Source organism: Neophocaena asiaeorientalis, unplaced genomic scaffold (assembly GCF_003031525.2).
Source record: "Neophocaena asiaeorientalis asiaeorientalis breed wild unplaced genomic scaffold, Neophocaena_asiaeorientalis_V1.1 scaffold629, whole genome shotgun sequence".
NCBI lineage: Eukaryota > Metazoa > Chordata > Mammalia > Artiodactyla > Phocoenidae > Neophocaena > Neophocaena asiaeorientalis.
The window spans coordinates 947,658-955,190 of NW_020175468.1; positions in this window are offsets into that span (position 1 = coordinate 947,658).

Below are 7,533 nucleotides of genomic sequence, written 5' to 3' on the forward strand. Positions count from 1 at the left end.
GTCTTACGGAGGAGACTGACCCAGACGGAGACAGTTCCAATCCAGGGCGGTCGGGGTTTGACAGAGGGAGGACCCAGCGTCTGTGGGAGGAAAGGACCTCCAGGGAAGGCCGTGGTTGTGACCTCCAAGACCTGGGAGAAGTTAGATCTGAATTGTTGAGAGAGAGAGGGAGAGAGAGACAGCAGTAAGGGCGTTCCAGGCAGAGGGCACAGCTCAAGCGGAGACCCAAAGGCAGGAAACCAGGGGCCATTCTGGGGGAAGGGCAGGCAGTCAGGTCTGACGGGAGCCCAGGAGCCTGGAAGAGGAGGCCGAGGTGGTGGGCGGGGCCAGGTTCTTCCTCGCTCGGAAGGCCGGGCTGGGAACTTTCCCGTGAGGGTGACGCGGATCCTTGGAGGGCTGTGAGCAAGGGGAGGGACAGGGTCAGAGCTGGGTGTCAGAAAGACCCCTCTGAGGGCCGTGGGGGACGAGATGAGGGGGAGAGACTACTGGAGGCTGGGAGGCTGGGGAGGAGGACGCTTGATCAGGGGCTGGGACCCTGGGGACCCAGAGGAGGTGGTGGGGCAGAGAATGTGAGGGGCGTGATGGAAGAGGTGAAGAAGATACAACAACCGGAAGTCTGGCCCTGAAACTGAGGGGACAGGAGTTGTTCCAGATGGGGAGCCAAGAGGAAGAAGGGAGGACAGGAGAGGGAAGATGCAAGAGGAAGAAGGGAGGACAGGAGAGGGAAGATGCTGTGTGCAGCTTGGGACCTTGTCGACATTAAAGGCCAGAGGACATTTAGGGAAGACATGTGGTGGGTATAGTGTTCTGGAGCTCAGACAGTGAAAAATGCAGGTTCCTCCCGCCCTGTCCCTGGCCACCCACTTCTCTCTGGGGACAGCTCATGCTTACCAGTTTCTTGTGTATCTTTCCAGAGAAAGTCTATACATTTACACACATATATTATACCACCCCGCCTTGTCCCCAGGTGCGATCATATTATTCTATACTTTGCTTTTTTTTTTTAACACTATATCCTGAAGGTCCTCCTATATCTACACAGCTTACAGAGGTACCTATATCTACACAGCTTATAGAGGTACCTCGTTCATTTTAGCGGCTGTATAGTATTCCATTGTATAAATTTATTCAGCCCTACTTATTCAATCAATTAGGAGAGGTTTTTTTTTTACATAAAGAAACTAATGCTTATGAATATTCAAATTACTGGGCTTTTTAAAGAACTGATTTCTTACAATGCTCTTAAGCTGCTGAACCCAGATATTTGATAAATACTTCTAGGGCCTTTAAATTTTGTCATTAATTACTAATGATAGGAATAATAATGATGCAACCATACCTTTTATTGAATGTCTACTTAGGGACAAGCCCTGGGCTGGGTATTTGTTATACGTTATGTCATTCAGTTAACACAGCAGTCTTATTTTTAGGAACTGTTTTATCTTCATGTAAGGATGAGGGAACTGAGTTCTGAATAGTGAGTTACCCAAGCTCACAAAGTGAATGGCAGAGCTAGGATTCGAACCCACGCCTCTCTGGCTCCAAGTTCTATGCCCTTTCTTTGGAGATGGGCTGCCTCTGGGAAAATGTGCAGCTCACCTGGGATTGCTCTCCAGCACAGGTTGGACTTGTCAAGCACACAAATTCACGTTTGATAAAAGGACCTTTTGTCACACCCTGTACCTTGATTTGGTATCCAGAATTACTGTTAGTCTACACTCACCCCAGATACCCTGCAGTCAGGTCAGGATAGTAACCACGTCACCCTGCTGTCTCCTGGTACTGGCCCTGATCCCATTGTATTTTTTTTTTTTTTCTCTCTCTCTCTCTCTCTCTTTTTTTTTTTTTTGGCTGCACCATGTAGCATGTGGGATCTTAGTTCCCCTGCCAGGAATCGAACCCCCGCCCCCTGCAATGGAAATGCAGTGTCTTCACCACTGGACTGCCAGGGAAGTGGTCCCCCCACCCCGCCCTCCGCCATTTTGCTGTAATTCTCGATGTCTGGGTCTGTTTCTGAGAATTCAATGAGGGCACCATTGAGGTCTGAGTCATCTCTGTTCTCAGTATCACTCAGCATAGGATGTGGCTCAGAGTAGAGACTCAGGAAAATGTTTGCTAAATGAATGAATGGAGGGCTCGATGAAAAGCAAATGGTTTATGGATTAGTCTGGGACTTGCTTAAGCCTCTGGGATGAAAGAACATAATTCCCATTAGTTCCTGAAACATAAGGCCTCCATTACCATTGGTTAGTGACTCACAGGAACCACTGTTTCCATCATTCTTTGATATACAGGGTTCACAAATCCCTTGGCACCTAAGACTTAGCTACTGCAATTCCCACAAATCCCTGAGACTCAGGATCCATCTTTCCCATCAGCCCCTGAGACTCAGGATCCACTATTCCCATCAGCCCCTGAGACTCAGGATCACTATTCCCATAAACCCCTGGGACTCAGGATTCACCATTCCTTCCCATCAGCCCCTGAGCCTCGGGATCCACCACTCCCATCTGACATTTGCACACAAGTACTACAGTTCTTGTCAGACCTTGGTACCCAACATCCATAATTCCCATCCCCTTAAGATACAGGTAGACCACCATTCCCATCAACTCCTGAGACACAAGTTCCACCTTTCCTATTATCCTTCAGAACAGCAAGCCAATGGAAAATAGAAACACCCCACCCTTCATAAGGCCATCCCCAAATTCCTGGAACAGGAACTGTTAGCCAGAAAGACATTTCAACCTGCCCTGAAGTAGGTCTGGATCAAGGACTCATTTATTAATGCTGTAGAAAAGGGGGCACCAGGTTATGAAAAACTTCCAAGTAGCAGAGTATCCTTCCGCGGGAGGAATCAACCCCCAACCGGACATCATCCTACAGCACTGTCAGAGAGTGCTGCCATGTGAGGGTTAAACTCCAAACTCAAGACAATCCCCTGCAGCACCACTTAATCCCCGCAGGTGCGGTAATCCTCAGACTGGCAGAGCACAAAAATACCAGAGGATCCAAACGCAACAGATACTCCCATCGTGCCATTAAATAATCCCAAGTGGCAGTTTGCCCTGGTGGACTTGCAGGAATTGGGGACAGGGCCACCTTTCCTTGGTGTGTGTGGTGGTGGTGGGTGGGACGAAGATGACAGATCTTACTCCTACTATTAACCCTTTCCTGGCTTGGGGGGTTGGTGTGATTTTTGAGGGAGGGTTTCTGCACAGCCTAACTCTTTCCCGTTAGGGCCGTGCCTTCTAGTCATCTGGTGAAAGCCTTCAGCCACTCCACTCTACACATCTCAGCAAAACGGAGGGAAGGTGGTTCTGAGGTTCAAGGAGACTGGAGTGGGAGTGGGTACCGTCTTTTCAAGCCATCCACTTCCCCTTCCTCTGGTAATAGAGCCTGTCTTTCCTGTGAGACACCCACTCCAGGTGACTCTAACAAGAATATTCTAGCAAAACGCCCTTCCTCCCTCCCCCAAAACACATAGCTTGGGCATGTGACCCAATACGGGCTGAACAGAGCATTCATTCATTTGTGATCCCCCAACAGAGCTGATTAGAATCTAAGATTTTATTTTTCATCTTTTGAAAAAGTTTTATTTTATTTTATTTTTAAAATTTGTTTAAATTTACTTTATTTTATTTCATTTTTTTGGCTGTGCCATGCGGCATGTGGGGTCTTAGTTCCCTGACCAGGGATTTGAACCTGTGTCCCCTGCACTGGGAATGCGGAGTCTTAAGCACTGGACCGCCAGGGAAGTCCCTATTTTTTATTATTATTATTATATATTTTTCTGCGGTACGCGGGCTTCTCACCGTTGTGGCCTGTCCCATTGCGGAGCACAGGCTCACTGACGTGCAGGCTCAGCGGCCATGGCTCATGGGCCCAGCCGCTCCGCGGCATGTGGGATCCTCCTGGACCAGGGCACGAACCTGTGTCCCCTGCATCGGCAGGCGGACTCTCAACCACTGCGCCACCAGGGAAGCCCCTATTTTTATTTTTTAAATTTTATTGAAGTATAGTCAATTTACAATGTCGTGTTAGTTTCAGGTGTACAGCACAGTGATTCAATTATATCTTTTCCCTCATAGGTTATCACAAAATATTGAATTCAGTTCCCCGTGCTATACAGTAGGTCCCTGTTGTTTATCAAGTTTATATGTAGGGGTGTGTATGTGTTAATCCCAACCCCCTAATTTATCCCTCCCCTTTCCCCTTTGGTAACTATGAGTTTGTTTTCTATGTCTATGGGTCTCTTTCCGTTTTGTAAATAAATCCATTTGTATCACTTTTTTAGATTCCACCTGTAAGTGATATTATATAATGTTTGTCTCTGTCTGACTTACTTCACTTAGTATGATAATCTCTAGGTCCATCCATGTTGCTGCAAATGGCATTATTTCATTCTTTTTTATGCCTGAGTAGTATTCCAGTGTGTGTGTGTGTGTGTGTGTGTGTGTGTGTGTGTGTGTGTGTACCACATCTTTGTCCATTTATCTGTCGATGGACACTTATGTTGCTTCCACTTGTTGGCTATTGTAAATAGTCCTACTATGAACACTGGGGCAGAGTCTCTCTATTAACACAATTATAATTGCTCCTGAAGTACCAGGGAAGGAAGCTAGACAGGAAATTGAAAAAAGCAGTGTAAAAGTGAGAAATGAAAATACAAGATTGTCATCTTTTACAGATGATAGGATCCCCTACGTAGAAAACCCAAGAGAATTTACAGAAAAACAGAACTCATTATCAAGTTCTTTGACTTGGCAAGATATAAGCTATATACACTAATCAAGATCTGATAAAGAAACAACAAGTAAAATTAGATCCCTATCTCACACCATACACAATGTCACTCTGGATAGAACAAAAATAATTTTCCATTGGTCCTTTCTTAATGGATGAAAGTTATTGGCTTTTATAAATTCATTAATTGGATGCAAATGGGAGTGATTTTGTTCTCCCTCCGGGGACGTTTGTCAAAGTCTGGAGTCATTTTTGCTTGTCCTTACTGAGTGGGGGAGAGGGATGCTACTGGCATCTAGTGAGTGGAGGACAGAGATGCTGCAAAATATCCTACAGGACATTTTCCCTCTCCCCCCCCACTAGAACAAGGGATTGTCCAGTTTCAAATATCAATAGTGTTAAAGTTGAAAAACTGTGGTATAACTTGACACCTTAATGTGTCATCATATGCTTCTAATAGATTTCCAGTTACTTTTTGAATGTTCTAGGTATATAATCACACTAATTGCAAATAAGGATACATCCTTCCCAGTATTTAAACCTCTTATTTGCTTCTGTTTTATAATTGCATTTAGCTAGCTCTCTCAGAACAACGAAGGTGTGCAAATATAGTTTGCACTGAGCAGTGAACTATATTTCTCTGTTTGGGAATTCCATCGTTGGGGGAGGTTCTACTTCCCACCACCAAGGACTTGAAGGCTAGATACTTGCTTTCCCTGAAACCTAGTGTACACGTGTCTGAATGAACTGAGAGTTTATAGAGACATCATGAAGGGTCCTGTGCTCCCTCTGACGGCCTTGGCACTGAACGAGGCTGTCCCTCGGCAAACTTGGCGATGATTCTCCTTCCATCGTTTCCTTGGGTTTTGACCCATTTTCTAAACTTGGAACTAAAGCTTTCTCATCCTATCTGTCAGCTGCCCAATGTCCTATGAATGAATTCCCTTTTTGCTTAAGTTAACCCAAATTGGTTTCCTTCACAACCAAGAACCCCACGGTTAGAATGTTAAATAATAATTGTGACAGTCAGTGGGAGCTTATTGTCTCGTTCCTGACTTAGTTGGAAATAGTCTCTCGTCTGCACACATTCATTAATCTATTCATAAAACACATATTGAAATTCATGAGTTCACTCCTTTATCTCTAGTTCCAACCCAATACCACTTGGGTCATTCTGGTTTTCTGCCTTCCCATATGTGTAAATCCCTTCTCTGAGAAAGAGAAATCTGTTCCCCTTAGCCATAATGTGTTTACTTATTTGATTAGTTCCTCTTTTTTTTTTTTCTTTTTCTTTTTTTGGCTGCCGCATGGCATGTGGGATCTTAGTTCCCCGACCAGGGGTTGAACCTGTGCTCCCTGCAGTGAAAGCTTGGAGTCCTAACCACTGGACCACCAGGGAATTCCCTTGATTAGTTCCTCTGAGTGTAACTAGTTCCCCATCTCAGCCACTATTCCTTCCCAGTGCGGTGGTCCTTATCCTGCTTGGCTTCCCTTCCCCTACTGGGATGTCCCCACCCAACCCTGACGCTCTCAACGCAAATGCTCTCCTCGCCTAGGTGAGGTTCTGACATTTCTCTCTGACGTTCTTGGGTAGACACTCTCCTCACTCTGCTTGAGACACTGCATTTCAGGTCACCTCTCTGCACAGGTATCTACCTTGCTCTGCCACACCTGAGCTCTACTGATCAGAAGAGGAAGAGAAGTGGGGGGAGAATCAAGATGACAGAGTAGTAGGATGTAGAGCTCACCTCCCTCCACAAATACATCAGAAATACATCTACAGGAACTTCCCTGGAGGTCCAGTGGTTAAGAATCCGCCTGCCAAAGGGCTTCCCTGGTGGCGCAGTGGTTGAGAGTCCGCCTGCCGATGCAGGGGACACGGGTTCGTGCCCCGGTCCGGGAAGATCCCACATGCCGCGGAGCGGCTGGGCCCGTGAGCCATGGCCGCTGAGCCTGCGCGTCTGGAGCCTGTGCTCCACAACGAGAGAGGCCACAACAGTGAGAGGCCCGTATACCGCCAAAAAAGAATCCGCCTGCCAATTCAGGGGACACGGGTTCGAGCCCTGGTCTGGGAAGATTCCACATGCCGTGGACCAACTAATCCTGTGAGCCGCAACTACTGAGCCTGCGCTCTAGAGCCTGCGAACCACAACTACTGAAGCCCATGTGCCTAGAGCCTGTGCTCTGCAACAAAGAGAAGCCACCGCAATGAGAGGTCCATGCACCACATAGCTCCCACTCGCTGCAGCTAGAGAAAGCCCGCATGTAGCAATGAAGACCCGACATAGCCCCCCCAAAAAAAAAAAAAACTTATGAGTCTGGAGTTCTGCAAAGAGGGCTAGGATGAAGATATACCTAGATATACATTTGGGAGTTGTCAATATTTGATAGTATTTAAAGCCTTCGGACTAGATGAGGTTGCTTTGGAAATGAGTAAAGACTGAAAAGAGAAATCCCAGGGTAGGTCAATACAGTGTTTTACATAGAAGCATTTAGCTTGTTTTTGGTTTTATGTGACTTGATAGGTAGGTAGGTAAATAGAATTCTAGATTAAGAAAATAATTCCATATAAGGGGATTTTTGTTGTAAATGATACCTGAGTTTTAATAGCTCCCTTTCAGCATGTAACACAGTGATATGCATAGTCTTCTTTGATCTATTTAAATGAAAATTTATTTTAATAGATATTCGAATATTCAGTCATGTCAGTATTCCTAAGTAATATCCATTTGGCCATGATTTATATATATATATATATGTGTGTGTGTGTGTGTGTGTGTGTGTGTG